General features: G+C 37.3%; 1 long non-coding RNA gene across 1 annotated transcript; it reads left to right on the forward strand.

Annotated features, from left to right (window-relative positions):
- The first annotated feature begins 203 nt into the window (after window positions 1-203).
- Window positions 204-17,529, forward strand: LOC116530308. Its single transcript, XR_004259935.1, has 3 exons — window positions 204-434; window positions 5,367-5,370; window positions 17,519-17,529. It is a non-coding gene; the product is annotated as an uncharacterized LOC116530308 (long non-coding RNA).
- The last annotated feature ends 2,086 nt before the right edge of the window (window positions 17,530-19,615 follow it).

Genomic DNA, 19,615 nt, shown 5'->3' on the forward strand with positions numbered 1-19,615 from the left:
CCCTCAATGTCTTTGCCCACACTTGATATGGTCACCTGGTTTAGTTTTAGCCATTCTAATAGGTTTGTAGAAATATATAATTGTGGTTTAATAATTACCTACCCAATAATTAATCGTACTGAGTACCTTTTTATGCAGTGGCCCCTAACCTTTTAGCACCAGGAATCAGTTTTGTGGAAGGCAATTTTTCCATGGATTGGTGGCAGAGGGTGCGGGGAGTGCAGAGCAGGAGGGAGATGGTTTCAGGATGATTCAAACCCATTACATTTATTGTGCACTTCTTATTATACTGTAATATATAATGAAACAATTATACAACTCACCATAACAGAGATTCAGTGGGAGCCCTGAGCTTGTTTTCCTGCAGCTAGACAGTCCCTCTGGGAGTGATGGGAGACACTGACAGATCATCAGGCATTAGATTCTCATAAGGAGTATATAACTCACATCCCTCACATGTGCAGTTCACAATAGGATTCATGCTCCTGTGGGAATCTAATGTTACTGCTGGTCTGACAGGAGGTGGAGCTCTAATGCTGGTAATGGAGAGTAGCTGTAAATACAGATGAGGCTTCACTCACTTGCCCACCACTCTCTCTGTGTGACCCCATTCCTAACAGGCTATGGACCAGCCTGTTGGGGGCCTGCTTTTATGTACTTATTTGCAGTTCATTTATCTTCCTTGGTGAAGAATCTTTTCAAATATTTTTCCCATTATTTACTGGATAGTTTGATTTCTTGTCATTAAGTTTTCAGGATCTCCCCTTTCTGTCTTGTGGGCTGGAAAGTCTCTCTGGCATTAATTTGAGATAACTGCAATGTTTACCTTATTTGCTTCAAATCTGTCAGACATCATTTTGATTGCCTCAATGGCCACTGTCTTCAAAACTTTTGTTTCCTTTATTTTTTCCTATTTTGTGTTTGCTTTAGGTAAGAGAGTAAATCCGGTTCCTGTTACTCCATATTGTCTGGAAGCAGAAGTTCTTATCTGCTCTGCCCTTTTTAAATGCTGCTTTTGCAAACATAGAAATCTTTGGCACTTTGAAGACAATATTCATTGTGGTCTGTCTTGCATCATGTCTGTTGATTGAGTCATCTCTCAGCCTTATTTTTTCTCCTTTAAATATATTATAACATTTTCTGACTTCCTTAAACATTGTTAATATTTTTCTCTTAATCTTTTGTATTTAGCAGTATTATTATCACGTATCTCTATGTGGTTTCTCTGTACTTATTCTGTGTCAAGATCACATCACCTCTTGAAACTGTTGCTTTATGTTTTTCATTCATTTGGAAATTTTTCTGACATTATTCCTGTAAATATTAAATATTTCTTCTCTGTCTGTCTCTCTCTGTCTCTCTCTGTCTCTCTCTCTCTGCTTCTTTGTCTCTTCCCTCCCTCTCTTTCTTCTGTAATTCCAATTACATATATGTTAGACCTCTTGGCATTCCATATGCCTCTAAATCTCTTCCCTGACATTTTTAATCCATTGTCTTTCTGTGCTTTCGACAGGATATTTTCTTTTGATCTGTATTTCAGTTCAACAATTCCTTCTCCAACTAAATCTAACTTGTAGTTAAATACAACCACAAATCTCTTAATTTTAGGTATTTGTCAGTTCTAGAATTTTCATTTGAGTCTGAGTGTATTTATACTCTCTTCTGAATATCTTATCATGTAACTACAGCAACATATATTAATCACACTCACTTTAAGTCTAACTACACAGGGATGTTTTGAGAAATGTGGCATTGGGTGATTTTGTCACATAAACCTCATGGAGTATACTTACACAAACCTAGAAGGTATAGCCTATTACACACCCAGGCAACACAGCATAGCTTATTTCACCTAAGCTACAAACCTATATATCATGTGACTGCACTGGTTATTGTAGGCAATTATAGCACAATGGTAAGTATTTTTGCCTATAAACATAGAAAAGGTACAGTAAAAATGCAGTATAAAATATGTGAAATACAGTATACCTGTATAGGACATTTACCATGAAAGGAGCTTGCAAGACTCAAAATTACTCTAGGTGAGTCAAGGAGTCAGTGGCCAGTAAATGTGAAGGTGTAGAACATGACTATATACTACTGTAGATTTTATAAACACTGTCCATTTAGAATATACAGAATTTATTTTAAAAATTGCACAATGATGCCAGAACATTATGATGGCTACAATATCACCAAGTAAGAGAAATTTTCATCTCCTTTTTAATCCTATGGGACCAACATCATATATGCTGTCCACTGTTGACTGAAACATTGTTATGTGGTGCATGAATGTACTCCAATAGTTGTATTAACTGTGGACTTATTTCCATTTTATTCCTCTTGGTTCTAGGTCAATTTTTATCTTATCTATCTTGTTATTTTTCACTCTGAGTACTAGACATTTGTGTAAGAAAATATTGAAAGAACTTGATGCTCTGGATGATGTTATAATTCTCCAGAGGGCATTTACTGTTGCTTCTTGAAGAAAGTTAGTTTGGGGGAATATCACAATTCAATCATGCATTGAGCTGATTCAAAGTTGGGTTTCTGATTCCTATTTCCCTCCCATTCTATACATTCTCGCCAGAAATATTTATTAACTTTTTGAATTGATTCCATGGATTCTAAAAATCTGATAAGGTGGTTCAGATGCTGGGCAGTTAAAAAGAATGACAAGCATCTACCTAGTTCATGACCTAAAAATCTAAAGTCTAGAAAAGTATCAGTATATCAAACTTCATGCACATCTATTTAAATTTCTAGAAAACTGATTTGATCTGTTCAGAAATAGCTGACTAATGATAGTCTTAATAACTTGGCACATTGATCAAATGCATGATTCTAGATTTTATGCCATTGGTGTGATGAATGAGCTCCTTGTTATTTTTTTTTCTAACTAAAGCCCTCAAGCAATACAGTTAAAACAAAAAAAAATTCACATTTTTTCTGAAAAAAAAAAAAAAAGTAAAGACTATCAATAAGACCTAGAACAGTGGATACTAATATTCGGGCAGAGATATGAATTCACTTCTGGAGCCAATGAAAGCTACATACTCCCTCCAAAATGGAATTGTAGAGAACCCATTTACATGCAAATTTTTGTGTACAGTTTCAGCATGCTTGGATCCCAACTGAAGCTCATGAGTGAATCTATTGTTAAGAATTCCTTCCCTAGAACAAAAAACGTTCTTTCTTTCTTTAACCAAAAACAAAAATGTATTACATTGACATTTCAAGAAATGCTTTCTCATTCAACACTTTTCAATCACGTAGTTCATAGAACCCATATTGCATATGTTTTGACTTTTTTTTCTTTACCAGAGAAGTGAGAGTCACTAATAAGAAAGGGAAAATCTTATTTAACTCTTAAATCACAAAATATACTAAGAGCAAACGCTAAATCTGTGAATACACAGAAGAAGAATTGCCTCTCTGCAGCACGTAGATTTCAGAGAACTGGAGGCCAGCCCCCAATGCCATAAAGCACAGTGAGAACCAATGAACATATGTATGACTGTGTCATGCTCATAGTCAGATTTGTTAAGTCCACACAATAATTCAAACATTTACATTAGTTTTCCACACTTAGAAACTGGGAGTTTTTTGTTTTTTTTTTGAGACAGGGTCTCTGTCACCCTGGCTAGAGTGGCACAATTGCAGTTCACTACAACCTCCACCTCCTGGGTCCAAACGATTCTCATGCCTCAGCCTTGCAAGTAGCTGGGATTATGAGTATGTGTCACCATGCCCAGCTAATTTTCTTTCTTTTCTTTTTTTTTTCTGCTATTTTTAGTAGAGATTGGGGTTTTATCATGTTGGCTAGGCTGGTCTCGAACTCCTGGCCTCAAGCAATCCACCTGCCTCGGCCTGCCAAAGTGCTGGAATTACAGGTGTGAGCCACTGCCTGGCCAGGAGATTTCATATTAAAATATTTTTTTCTGTCCCCTCCTTAAAAGTTAAAAGATACAGACACAGTTGGCCCATATCTCTATGTAGCAATAATCAACCTGGGATGAGTAGCCACTACTTGTTTTCCCAGTTCATTACAACCCTCAGAAGCACCTGCTTCTCTGTTTCACTCATTTCTAGTATGTGGTTGACTTTTGTAGCCATTGGAGCTTGTGACCCGTGGTGGTCAGCCCTCAAATAAATAAATGTTGACCCAGTGTCATAGAACATGCCCTGCTGGGTGGGTCTGCTTTCCCCATTTTCTTCTATCTTTGACAATTACACCTGGCTTCTTGAGGGGAGATTCCAAACTCATCCCATTCTCTATGAATGCATCTCCACTCAATTTTTTCCAGATAACTTCCAGCTGACCTCTTCCCACAATCTTCTAAAAAACAAAGCTTCCCAAAAGGATGAAGGAGAAAGGACTGTGCCTGGAATACTAATCTCACAGTTAACAGCCTCTGTGGCATTCCCATTTCCCCTTACCACTTTTTCTTTCCTAGCTCTCTTTTCGGGTTTTTTCTTTTTTAATTTTGACCTTCATTAGAAAGGTCATTGAGATACTTAGTTCTGAAAGCTACATCTGAAAAGACTATATTTCTTAGTGAAAATGTCTTAGAGATCAAGGTTAGTATTTGTGGCAGAGCTAGGTCAAAATTAACATACTACAACAGCTTGTGTCAGCCTGGGTTACAAAGTTTCCACAAGAAAGGGTAGGCCGAAAGGTCACACTCATCAGCTCAAACCACAGAGAATTTCAGAATCTTAAAAGACAATTTCTTCTCTTTATAAATCAAAGACACTGATTTTCTCTTGCTCCAACCGCCACCCCTTCTTACCCATATGCATGACTTCCAAGCACACTACTCACCTACACTTCCCAGCTACAATTTCTCTGCCATCCGTTTCTGTAAATTTGGTTTCCTTGAGTCAGTTTGCAGTTTGCTTACATACGTATTACACCATCCTACTTTTTCAGTTGCTTAATTGCTCTTATGAAAATGCATATTTAAATCCTTCATGAGCCACTAGCCCAGACCCCAACGATGCCTGCAGTTAATAACAGAGTTCTCGCTCGCAATTCGTCTTGTGTGACCTGTGCCAGTGGTATGATCTGCTAGTCACGGAACTTCTTTAACCTCCCTCCATTATGCAAATACAATAGGAAACCCTCTCTTCTGTTTCAGTTGCTGAAATGTAGGCTGCAATCCTGTATTGTACACTCCATCTGACAGCCCACAGGAGAGATGCCAGAGTGTGGTAGGCACCAGTTGCTGCAGAGAGAGGTGCTCAATAGACTCTGCACTCAGTTGAAATGACAAGCCTAATGTGGCCATGCATCCAGCATGATGCCAAAATGACACATTATCTTCTGTTACTTGTCCACTGGCATTGGCTTTATTGACCCTGAGGTTGGTGAATGAAAGATGCCCTCACTTTACCACTAATGCTGACTGCACTAATCTTGCACCAATCCTGCTAGGTGAGAGTTCAGATTCTCTGAGAGCCAAGCCGTATCCTCAGACAACAAAAGATAAGGAGAACTTAAAGCAAATGGCCAAAAGTCTGGGCCTTTTCTCTCCTCTGCTGACCCCAGCATAACCAACATAGAACATGTCGGCATCTTCAGTTATAAGACAGCCAGCTCTGAAAGGTGCAGAAGCTTAAGAAACATTTCTAAATATAGGAGTCTCAGAGTATTTCAGAGCTTCATGTCACCAGAAACGCTATTTGCTTAGACTACCCAAGGAGAGCCACTTGATTTTGCAAGAGGCTATGTTTTTCAATGGGTCCTGTCCTTTCTATGCTATTTGTCGCAAACCAGCATCAATTCCTGTATTACATACTGTGTCTCTAAATCAATTTCTCTCTCTTTCTCCCTCCCTCCTTCTCTTTCTGTCTCTTTCTTTACAAAGCATGCTGTCTTTCAATTAACATAGTGATGACCTATTGTTACCCGTGACCATGCTAATCCTGAGCTGGTGTGAAATTACTTTATAATAAACACTATGGAGTTCTGACTTTCAATTAATTTTTCACATGCTGCGCTAAATCAGATTAATGCTCCCCACCACCAACACCCTTTGACCAAAGACGTAATTCCTCCCTTATAATGAAATGGAGGATTAATTTATATGAAGCATATCTGTACACATTTGCAAATAAATGTAAGGATAGACTTTGTGCCATATTTGCATTGTGCACTGTCTCAGGTTTAATACAGACTCTCTGAGATGATTAATTTTTTGTGTTCACTGGGGTGGGGAAAGATATTTCGAGTGGTTGTTTTTCTGTTAAATTCTAACTAAATGCCTCCACAAAGAATAAGCAAAGAAATGCTCACATATGCCACAATACTGAGAGAGTGGTGACTTCCTTAGTAAATCTCACAATGCCACATTAGGAGAAGCAGAAGGAAAATGTAAACACTTTGAAATGGAAACAATGAGCATTAACTGCTAAATTGATTGTTGCTCTCCCTGGATGTGCACATTCACATTCATCGTGAATGAATGGAGGGGAGTGGGTAGAGTAGTTTCTTAAATGACCATTAAATGGAAGGAATTTGATGGTAATTTCAAGCGAATGATGGCTCACGCCTTTTTAAAACTCATAGAGGCCCTGCACTAAATTATCTTTTTGGTGAAATAATTATTTTCATCTTTGAAACTCATTATTAGAATGGAGTGATGGAAGATGGAATGTAGGCACACACTAAATGAATAAATTTGTGTTTAAAAAAATTAATCATACAGCTCAGATGCTAGGCTGTATATTTTTTTCTGTCAGTCTCCAGTGTATTTCATTCAGCTTCTTTTATTACTACAAAATATTGATAGAAAAATTTCTCCAACACACAATTTCTTTATGACACAAAATAAGAAAAACTGCCAGGAGAACTAAAGGTATGGCACTTAATAAAAGATAAATATGAAATCATCAAATCCTTAAAACCAATCTTTTATTAACAATAGAAGGAATAAAATGTTGCTCAGTGTTGCAATAATGAAAACGTCATACCATGAGTTATTTTAAGACACACTAAGCAAATTATGCTTGGTGAACACTGGAATTTATTGATTCATTCATTCAACAGATATTTATTTAATGCCTGCTGTAGTCTAACCACTACTGTAAGTACAACTGATAAAACAACCCAGACAAATAGACTCATCCTCCCACATGGAGATTCCCATCTAGGGGGATGCACATTTGAAATGGTAAAGGCAGTTCATCGCTATCCCCATTTAAGGATTTCTTACTATAGCTCATCACTGTACCAAATACCTTCTATGTATAATCATATATTTCAATCCTTATGTTTAATACCTTCCCTCTAGGTTATTATCACACACATTTAAAGATGAATAACTAAAGCTTAGAATAAACTGTGTAATTTGTCCAAGGTCCCCCAGATAGTGGCAGGGCTAGAATTCAGAACTCAGCTTTGGGGACTAAAAACCCTGTGCTCTTACTCACTATGCTATACTGCCACTGTTGTTCATTCTCTCAAAAGCATGTGTATCAAAGTGAAATAAGTCAGAAACAAAGTCAAATAACATATATTCTCATTTTAAGTATTAGCTAAATAATGCTTACACATGGCTATAGACAGTGGAATCACAGCCATTGGAGAGTCCAGAAGCTGGGAGGATGATGGGGGTGAGGGATGAAAAATTACCTATTGGGTGCAATGTACGCTATTCAGCTGATGGTAAGACTAAACACATAGACGTCACTGTCACCAACATATCCATGTAACGAAATTGCACTTCATACTCACTCAGTCTGTAAAAATGTTAAAAAGTATGTATCATTATCTTCTATTTGTCCAAATTTTATTTTTTTACACAATGGTGGGCAAAATAGAAGCAAAAGGCACAATCCATGACCTAAGGAGATTTCTGGTCTATTGGGAGAAATTTATGCATTTGTAAAACACCTATTATTAACTTTCTTTTGTGCAGACAAGTTTATAGGCTGCAGACATTCAATGTGCATGTCATGGGGGAAGGGAACAGAATTATTTTCTGACATTAGTCTCTATTGAATAACATATTCAACATCTATGACTTTACATATTATAAAGCGCATTATTAATTTAACAGAAGATTTTTTTAAAATATTGAAATAATAGCACATTAAATGTGTCTATTATATGCTACACAATGTCCGTTTCATGGAATTGTGAAAAGGTTAAATTTTTACAGTCTTACATACAATGGTGTAAGAACAATTTGTTCCATAAAGATTTAAAAGCCTTCACTTTGAAACTTTATGGACACTAAGGCACAATTTAAAAGAGAATCTTCTGGACCCTGATAATTTCTGTCATAGTATTAATTTTTGTTATTTTTATTTTTCTAGATATTCATCCAATTCATCAAAGTTTTGAAATATTATCACAAATGCAATAAAAAATCTGTATAAATTTATTGAATCCTGATATCTGCCATTTTTTCTAGTTTATAATGCCTATTTTTTCCATTTTTATTTTCTCTCTTTTCACTTGATCAGACTCCCTTTATCTCCCTGCTTATTTTTCTATTTTTCTTCCTTATGGTTTCTTAAAGAACCATTTTATTCAAACAGCCAATACTTACATTTGTTTCTCGATGCTAGTGTTTTTTATTTATTAATTCATTTATTTTTGCTTTTATGCTCATTAATTCTTCTAACTGCTTTGCATAGGTATGTTTTTCTTTCTTTCACAATTTCTTGAGTTGAATAATAATGTATAATTTGTCTTTTCTAAAATACTGTGAATTTTCCTTCAAGTACAGCTTCTCTAGATCTCATAGTTTCCCAAATATTCTATATTCAAGAAATTTTGAGTTTTTCCTATATTTAAGAATTTTTTAGAATAATGTTTTCCAAATGATTCAGATTTTCTCTCCTTATACTTTCAGTATCAATTTTCAATTTTAATAGAATGCACTTCAGAATATTGTCTAGTATCTGGTCAAGGAGATACTTAACGTAAAGTGCACTTGCTGTTTCTGTAGAATAAAGTTTAATGATTATCTATTAAAACAAGGTTCGTTATTTTGTCAGTCCATTTCAGGCTATAAAGGAATATCTGAGAGTGGGTAATTTATAAAGAGAAGAGGTTTAATTGGCTCACAGTCTGCAGGCTGTACAAGCATCTGCTCAGCTTCTAGAGAAGACCTCAGGAAGCTTACAATCATAGTAGAAGGCAACGAGGGGCCAGCATGTCACAGGGAAAGAGTGGGAGTTAAAGAGAGAGTGGGGAGGTGCCACACTCCTTCAAACAACTAGATCTCACATAAAATCACCGAGTGAGAACTCATTTACCACCAAGATGATGGCGGTAAGCCATTCATAAGGGATCCACCCCATTATCCAATACCTCTCATCAGGCCCCACCTCCAATACTGAAGGTCAGTTCAACATGAGATTTGGAGGACACTAACATCCAAACCATATCAATTATCATTCAGATTAGCCATGTCCTAGTTATTCCTTGAATGTTTTATCTGAAAGTAACTGAGAAGGTTGTGTAAGATCTTCTAATGTCATTATATTTGTTAATTATTTTTGGTTGTAGCAGTTTCTGCTTTTAAATTTCAGTGCTATTATGCAGGATTTAAATGTTTGTGGTAGTGTGTCTTCAGCAGTAAAACTGACTCTTTGGTCTTATTTAATAAGTCAACATAATGGAATATTGAATGTGATATTGTTTGTAAGTTATCATGAATGCAATAAAAATCTTTTTTTCATTTATGCAAAATATTGAATATATTTTGACACATTATCTTGAGACATAATTTTGAGATAACCTGAAGGTCTGTCAATAAGGGACTAGTTAAATTATATATATATATACACACATTAATTCAACCAAGTATTTATATTCATTGAAAATAATAAAAAACCCTATATGTACTTACACACAACAATCTCAAAAAAATTTCTATATGATTAAGTGAGGTATAGAATAATGTGTAGATTAACAAGTCCATAGAAGCCAGTTTGCCACAGTAGTAAGAATCTAGGTTTTGAAGTTAGTGTGATTGAACCAATTCTGCTTCCAATTTCCACTGACTGTGACCTAGGACAAGTTATTTAATGTCTCTGTATCCTCATTTGTGAAATGGGAATAAGAATTTATCTATCTGGTGTTTGGGAGAGTATTAAATGAACTAGTACAAGAAAAGTATCTAAAACACTGCCTTGCACCAGTGGTCAATACATGATAGTTAATTAACATTTAAAGCAAAAAAAGACAAAGGAAAGTGAAAACTTCATATACAAATGAATGGATAGATAGACAAACAGACAGGTAGGTAGATAGGTAGATAGATAGATAGATAGATAGATAGATAGATAGATAGATAGATAAATAGATAGAGGTAGATAGATATGGTTTGGCTCTATGTCCCCACCCAAATCTCATGTCAAATTCTAATTCCCAGTGTTGGAGAAGGGGCCTGGTAGGAGGTTGCTTAGATCATGTGGGTGGATTTTCTCATAATAGTGAGTGAGTTCTCATAAGCTCTGGTCGTTTAAAAATATGTAGCACTGCTCCCTTCACTTTCTCTTTTCCTCCTTCTCTGCCATGTGAAGAAGGTACTTGCTTCCCCTTCACGCTCAACCATGATTGTAAGTTTCCTGAGGACTACCCCGTTATGCTTTCTGTACAGCCTGTGAAACTGTGAGTTAAGTAAACCTCTTTTCTTCACAAATTACCCAGCCTCAGGTAGATCTTTATAGCAGTGAGATAATGGATAATAGAGAATTGGCACTAGGAAAGTGGGGCAATGCTATAAAGATACCTGAAAATATTGGGAGCAGCTTTGGAATGGGGCAATGAGCAGAGGTTGGAACAGTTTTGAGGGCTCAGAAGCAGACAGGAAGATGAGGGAAGGTTTAAAACTTCCTAGAGACTTGTTGAACAGTTTTTATCAAAATGTTGATAGTGATATATACAGAAAAGTGCAGGCTGAGATAGGCTCAAAGGGAAATGAGTATCTTATGGGGAACTAAAGTAAAGGTTATCCTTGTTATGTTTTAGAAAAGAAACTAGTGGCATTGGACCCCTGCCCTAGAGATCTGTGGAACTTGGAACTTGAGAGAGATGATTTAGGGCATCTAGTGGAAGAAATTTCTAAGAAGCAAAGCATATAAGATGTGACCTGGATGCTTCTAACAACATATGCTCATATGCATTTCTCAAAGATATGGTCTGAAATTGGAACTGAAATTTAAAAGGAAAGCAGAGCATAAAAGTTTGGAAAATTTGTAGCCGAGCCATGTGGTAGAAAAGAAAAACCAGTTTTCTGGGAAGGAATTCAAGCAAGCTGCAGAAATTTGCATAAGAGCCAAATGTTAATAGCCAAGACAACAGGGAAAATGCCTACAAAACAAATGAGGCCTTTGTAGCAGTCCCTCCCATCACAGGCCTGGAGGCCTAGGAGGGAAAAATGATTACATATTTTATATAGATTGATACACACACACACACACACACACAGAGAGAGAGAGAGAGAGAGAGAGAGAGAGAGAGAGAGAGTAAAGTATCCTTTATCCCTGCCTGTATCTGTCCCCTTTGCAAGGTGATTTCACAGCTTCTCCTATTGAAAGGTAGAATCTATTTTCTTACCCCTTGAATCTGGGCTGGCCTTAGCTATTGGAATGCAGCATAAGTAGCAGTTTGTCAGTGCAAAACTGAGGCCTCATGAGGTTTCCTGTGTGCTTCTGCTCCCCTTCTCTTGGATCTTTGCCTTTGCCACCAGGAGAACAAGCCTGACTTTGCCTGCTGAAGGAGGCGAGTCCACACTAGAAATCCTAGTCATCTTATCTGTCCCAGTCAAGGATAGATAAGCCTAGCCTAGCCCATCTCAGAAACCAGACACATGAGAGAGGCCAGCTGAGACTAGAATACTGCTCAGCTGGCTCATAACAAAATAAATATTTTCTGTTTTAAGTCACTAGGTTTGGACTGGTTTGCTAAGTATCAGTAGCAAATTGATATAGAAGAATACATAAGAACTGACAGCAAGGACTCTCTTGGGCTATGAATTTTGATTGATAGAAGTCAGGATGCACTGCAAATATATTTCACTGTAGAGCCTTCTAGATAACTTATATTTCACAATGTGCAAGTATCACCAATTTTTAAAGTATCAACATTTTTAAGAGAATAAGAGAATCATACACTCACTAATTCTAACCAGAAATAAGATATCTGTTGTGTTTCTGAACCAAAATAATAATAAAAAAAAAAGATATAGACCAGCATCTGTGGAATTTTCAGGTGATCTTTAATGCCAAAAGTGTATGTCATGAGGGAAGAACCCCCTCACGGCTTCCATTCTCACAGTATACAGAGAAGACTGGTGAAGGACACCTTGCAGATGCACAGGTTAAGAATATGTATAACTTCTTGGACGTGCTATTATAGCGATAGTATGATATTCTTATGTGGCAAAGAAATAAAGGAAGAGAGAACACATGAGTTTTAATCATTATGTTAGTCTAATGCAAGTTTGTGGACATTTACTTATTTCGTTGTTTATCATTTTTTTTTTCTTTTAGGATGAGTCTCACTCTGTCACACAAGCTAAAGTGCAGTGGCACAATCTTAGCTCATTGTAGGCTTGACCTTTCAGGATCAAGCAATCCTCCTATCTCAGCCCCCAGAGTAGCTGGGACTACAGGCCTGCACCACCAGGCTAGACTAAATTTTATATTTTTTGTAGAGACAAGGTTTCACCATGTTGCCCAGGGCTGGTCTTAAACTCATGGGCTCAAGTCATCTGTCTACCTCAGCCTCCCAAAGTGCTCGGATTACAGGCATGAGCCACTGCACCTAGCTAATATTTATTTTTTCAACATTTATTTAGTGATTGTTGCATGGCAGAGTAAGATGAGTAATCTGAATTATTCAGAGTATAAAATGTGGTCTTTATCTTGAAGGAACAATGATAGAACAATGAATGGAATAAATAACTGTCAAAACAATGTCTTCTTTAAAGCCTCTTTTATTATAATTTCTTGAATATTTGTCATTTTTATAGTTTTCAGTTCTTCCAGTATTATCATATAAATACTATAACTTGTGAGCAAAGTACCATTTAACTGAAAGCTTATGAATGAGGAAAAAAGCAACCAGAAAATATCTAAGAATTAATGTTAGATATCTCCTTATTTAATAATTAAGAACTGAAAGTAATATGGTTATTGTAAATAAAAATTGAATGAGCTTCTTAATGTGATGAACTACATTTCAAAAGTACACGCCATAATCCCTTTTCTAAGAGATTAAAAATAAAACATTATTACTAAAATCAGAAATAAAAGCATTTTTAGCATATGCCAGAATAATAATGTACAAAACAGTGGGTACAAATTAAGGAAGTGTTTGCTCAGTTCAGAGAGATAGGAAAAAGCTAAATCCAAAAAACCAGGGTAAGATTAGACAAGTAAACAGATGAGGGGAGGCTATTGCAGGCTGGAGAGAAAATATGAATCAAACGCTTCAGGTGGCAACATATGTGTTTGTGCATGTTACTTAAATGTACACATATATGTGTATATCCCTACTAGTTAAATGCATACATGCACATAAATACACTGATATGTGCTTCCATTTAAGGATAAGTCTTTTAATTCACCCAACAGTCCACTAGACTCAATTATTTGATATCTGAAACCCCATATTTTTCAGCAACTGGCATGATGCCTGGTACACAGTAGGTACTCAAGAAATATTTCTTGAATGAATGAATGGACACTGTAGAATAGATGTCAAAATGCTGATGCTCAAGGTGTGAGTTTCCCAGTAACAAGGAGTTAGTAAAATAAAACTCTGACGGAATTTCTTCTTCATTTCCTTTTTATTCAAAGTCATCCTTGGACTAGAAGCATCAATATCATGTGGGAGCCTACTAGAGATGCAGAATCTCTGGCCCTACCCCACATATACTGATTCTGAACCTGCATTTTAACCAGATCCGCAGATGAATTGTATGTACCTGAAAGTTGGAGAAGCACTGTGCTATTATGCCTTATGTCTTAGAAAAATAAGAAGGTGAGTTAGAGCATTCTGGAGGTTTGTGAAGGAGAAAAGAAGAATTAATGTGGAGATATGAGTGGGAAGCACTTCAGGGAAGGCTGTGAATACAAGTCTGAGGAATTCATCTTAAAAACCAGGGTTTCCAAAGTAGGAATCTTTAGACTCCAAGGGGGACAGCAGGAAAGCAATCCACTGGGCTGTGAGGAAAAAATTTTAGAACTCACTAGTATGTAATTTCTATCTAAAAACAAGAAGGAGACTTGACTTTACTAATAGTTGTTCTATTTAATGTTTGGCTACACCCATTCCTGCCTCACTCATTAGGTTACAATTCAGATAGGCAGCATGGGAAACATAATTCCAGCAGCCCACAGAAGCATCATTCCCTCTCCCCAACTCCTCCCCACACCTGTACACACTACTGGGTAACAAACTATAGATAGACTTACTTAAGAAAACCCTTGTCTTAATCATGTTGTTTTCATTAAAATAGCCTTCACAAAATGAACAAGTGATCTTACTTCCTGAGCAAACGCATGCACATATACATATGTGTGTACACACGTGCACACATACACATTGGATATAGGGTTAAAAATGCAAGCACACATGAACAAGAAAATAAGAGAGAGAATTCTTCTCCTACATCTGATAAAAGGTGTTAGCCACATTACAAGGGAAAAACAATGACAATCTCTTCAAATCTGACAAGAAGGCAGCCAACAAGTGAAAAATGTAAATGCTTTTCAAAAGAGCCTTATGTTATGAAGTTGGTATGTCAAAAACGAATGTCTGGAAATATTTCCATGGATTGTGTTTTTGTTGACAATACTAATGTAAGTATATATTCTATAAAAAAAAAAGCTTGCATATCTGCATATTTAAAACTATTGGAGAAAAATGTCTAACCTAAAAAAATCTTCTACATAGAATTAGATTGAGTTTAAACAAATGTAAAAATGCAACACCTTCTGTTTAGTTTGCAAAAACAACTGACTGACATAAGGGAAGATGAAAATGGATGAGCTGGCTTTAAGCAAAAACCTTGGCTTCACTGTTGGTTGGAACTGAATAATGGGTACTCTGATTTAGTAAGTGTAACCCATCTTGAACTTCGTCAGTTTAGATGTAAATATCTCTATGAGGTATCTTTCTCAAATGTGACATATAATAACACCAAGTACTTAAATAAGCTGAATTTAGAAATCACCATAACTCAAAAAAACCAAAAATTTAAAAAATAATAAAATCTATCCAACCATGTTGTTCTCACCAAGTACAGTGCAAGGGCTAATAAATTTTATACCATTAATAAATTTTAACTTAATGGATTTAAATATTTACTTTCTCTACATCAGCATGTCTTCATATTTGTTTTTGTGTATACTTTATAATGTTTGGTATTTAACTTACAATATTTCACCTGATTTTATCTAATGTAAGTTGTAATCAATTGAAATAGGTAACATAACTGTATGTTCCATTAAGAAAGATGAGAATACTATAATTTTAATGCTGCCAATTGTTTAAAGGCATCAGATTTCACAGATGTTAAAATCTGGTGGAGGGGTAGTACAACTAGAATAATTATGATTAAGTGTGGCTGCTAATAAAACAAAAACAGCAGTGGCCTTACTGCCACATAAAACATCAGAGTCTTTCTCTTTCCTACAAAACTCTGGAGATAGGCAGTTCAGGCCTGGTAGGGGGATTTTACTTTGCAAAGATGTCAGTGAATCAAGTTTTTCCACCTCTCTGCTCTGTCATCTCTATAGTGTGTTTCAAAGTGAAATCTAAAAAATGAGAAGTGAAAGATAAATGCCAGTTCTTTCTTAAGGAAGGAAGGAAGGTACAGAATTCCCCACACAGTTCCACTTATATCCCATTGGCCAGAATCTGGCTGTACAACCAGGCACAAGTACAAAGGAGGCAGAGGAGTGTAGTATTTCCTAGGTGGCCACGGTGCCAGCTACACTAGCTTAGGATAGGAAAATATCAAGTATTGGAAGACATCCATATGTCTATCCATGATAAATAACTAGCACAGGAATGCATGTGATATGGTTTGACTGTGTCCCCACCCAAATCTCATCTTGAATGTAACTCCCACAATTCCCCTGTTTTTTGTTTGTTTTTTTGTTTTTTTGGGTTTTTTTTTTTTTTTTTCAAAAGAGAGATGTTTAATGGACTCACAGTTCCATGTAGTTGGGTAGGCCTCAAAAATTCCCCTGTCTTGTGGGAGGAACCTGGTGGAAAGTAATTGAATCATGGGGGCAGGTCTTTCCCATGCTGTTCTTGTGATAGTGAATAAGTCTTATGAGATCTGATGGTTTTAAAAATGGGCATTTCTCTGCACAAGCTCTCTCTCTTTGTCTGCTGCTATCCATTTAAGATGTGACTTGTTTCTCCTTGCCTTCCACCATGATTGTGTGGCTTCCCAGCCATGTGGAACTGTAAGTCTATTAAAGCACTTTCTTTTATAAATTGTCCAGTCTTGGATATGTCTTTATAAGCAGTGTGAAAATGAACTAATACAGTAAATTCATACCAGTAGGGGAGGGCATTGTTGAGAAGACACCCAAAAATGTGGAAGCAACTTTGGAACTAGGTAACAGGCAGAGGTTGGAACAGTTTAGAGGGCTCAGAAGAAGACAGGAAAATGTTAGAAAGTTTGGAACTTTCTAGAGATTTGTTGAATGGCTTTGATTAAAAGCCTGATAGCAATATGAACAATAAGGTCCAGGCTGTGGTCTCAGATGGAGATGAGGAACTTGTTGGGAACTGAAGCAAAGGTGACTCTTGTTATGTTTTAGCAAAGAAACTGGTGGCATTTTGCCCCTGCCCTAGAGATTTGTGGAACTTTAGAGAGATGATTTCTGGCAGAAGAAATTTCTAAGTAGCAAAGCATTCAGGATGTGACATGGGTGCTGTTAGAGGCATTCAGTTTTATAAGGGAAACAGCATAAAACTGGAAAATTTGCAGCCTGACAATGCAATAGAAAAGAAAATCCTATTTTCTGAGGAGAAATTCCAGCCAGCTGAAGAAATTTGCATAAATAACAAGGAGCCAAATGTTAATCACCAAAACAATGAGGAAAATGTCTCCAGGGCATGTCAGAGACCTTTGTGGCAGCCCCTGCCATCACAGGCCCTGAGGTTTAGAAAGAAAAAAATGGTTTTGTGGGCCTGGCCCAGGGTCCCTCTACTGTGTGCAGCCTAGAGACTTGGTGCCCTGCATCCCAGCTGCTCCAACCATGACTAAAAGAGGCCAACATACAGCTCAGCCTGGTGCTTCAGAGGGTGGAAGTCCCAAGTCTTCGCAGCTATCACATGGCGTTGAGCCTACAGGTGCACAGAAGAATTGAGGTTTGGGAACTTCCACCTATATTTTATAGGATGTATGGAAACGCCTGGATGCCCAGGCAGAAGATTGCTGAAGGGGCAGTGCCCTCATGGAGAACCTCTGCTAGGGCAGTGCCTAAGGGAAATGTGGGGCTGGAGTCCCCACACAGAGTCCCTATTGAGGTACCACCTAGCAGAGCTGCAAGAAAAGGGCCACCACCCTCCAGAACCCAGAATTGTAGATGCACCGACAGCTTGCACCATGCACCTGGAAAAGCTGAAGACACTCAACACCAGCCTGTGAAAGCAGCCAGGATAGGAGCAGCCACAGGGGCAGAGTTGGCCAAGGCCATGGGAGCCCACATCTTGCATCAGCGTGACCTGGATATGGGACATGGAGATCATTTTGGAGCTTTAAGATTTGACTGCTTTGCTGGATTTTAGACTTGCATGGGGCCTGTAGCCCCTTTGTTTTGGCCAATTTCTCCCATTTGAAATGGCTGTATTTACCCAATGCATGTACCCCCACTGTATCTAAGAAGTAACTAGCTTGCTTTTGATTTTACAGGCTCATAGCCAGAAGGTACTTGCCTTGTCTCAGATGAGACTTTGGACTGTAGACTTTTGAGTTAATGCTGAAATGAGTTAAGAATTTGGGGGACTATTAGGAAGGCATAATTGGTTTTGAAATGTAAAAAAGATGTGAGATTTTGGAGGGGCCAGGAGTAGAAATGATATGGTTTGGCTGTGTCCCCACCCAAGTCTCATCTTGAATTGTAACTCCCACAATTCCCACATGTCATGGGAGGAACCTGGTGTGGGGTGGGTGGGTGGGGGGAGGCTGCTAATTGAATCATAGGAGCGGGTCTTTATCATGCTGTTCTCATGATAGTGAGTAAGTCTTACCATATCTGATGGTTTTACAATTGGGAGTTTCCCTGCACAAGCTCTCTTTGCCTACCACCAACCGTGTAAGACGTGACTTGCTCCTTCTTGTCTTACACGATTATTGCGAGACCTCCCAGTCATGTGGAACTGTAAGTCCATTAAACCTCTTTTTCTTCCCAGTCTCAGGTATGTCTTTATTAGCAACATGAAAACAGACTAACACAGCATATATGTAGTTTACACATAAATAAATACAGATAAATTTATTTCTCTGTAGGTTTGGTGCAGGTCTGGAGACAAATACTGTAGGAAATCACTCTTAACCCTAACAGGTATCTTACTTTGGGTTCCCTGGAAGCAGGGCCTGAGATGGGAATTTTTGTTCAAATGACTTACTGAGAGAGATTCCTCTCAGAAGAAGGGATATGAAAAGCTGGATGGAGCATAAATAAAAAGCCAAGCAAGAATATGGGTCAACGGAGGCTAGCAAGAGTCTGATCCCTCAGGAGCAACTGGAAACAGATTCCACCATAATTGTTTCCACCTTAAGTAAAGGGGCAAATGTTTTGTATACCTGATAGATCTGCTGTTGGGTTAAAAAATAGGGGATGGTAATCTCTGAGGCCTGCCAGTTCCTATTTAGCCCAAAGTGCTTCTCTAGAGAGGGGCAGTGTGAGCTGTTTGCTGCAGACACTCACAAGCTGGGGGATGCCTACTGGTTTCATTGGTTTTCCATGACCCCATCAGCTGATGATCTTCCTTTAATCAAATACATAATACTGTGTATTGCCTTACTCATTCACTTTGTTTATTAATTTCATCATTCACTCAATTCATTAAGAAACTGCTATGAGCTAGGTGCTAAGAATATAAGAATTGTCTAAACTGGCTAAGCATTCATTATTCACAGCCTCCTCTTACACAGGGACAAAGCTGCAGGTGCTCTATCAGTTGGCCCTGGTGTTGAATGTCAGTCCTCTGGAGAATATTTTGCACCTCTAATACCTGCTCACTTTATCTCATTTGAAATTCTTGGCCATAAACTACTGTTTTCCCCTCTCTACCAACAATCAAGAAAAGGTGAGCAGTACAATATGCTGGCTGGATGTGGTGCCTGTGCCTCAAAGCCTAACATATCTGTGTTTGAACCAAGGCTTTGTGATTGAGATTCATCTGTAAAGTGAGATTAATAAAATATGAGGTTGTGTAGAGAACTAAATTAAATTATATATATATATATCTCCTTTATAAAATATATATGTTATACTATATAATATATAATACATATATTGTTATACATATACAATATATATGTATGTATAATACATTTATTGTTATACATATTTTATATATATAATACATTTATTGTTATACATATATAACATATATGTA

The sequence above is a fragment of the Sapajus apella genome, unplaced genomic scaffold (assembly GCF_009761245.1).
Source record: "Sapajus apella isolate SASKATOON/1434 unplaced genomic scaffold, GSC_monkey_1.0 scaffold66, whole genome shotgun sequence".
Taxonomy (NCBI): domain Eukaryota; kingdom Metazoa; phylum Chordata; class Mammalia; order Primates; family Cebidae; genus Sapajus; species Sapajus apella.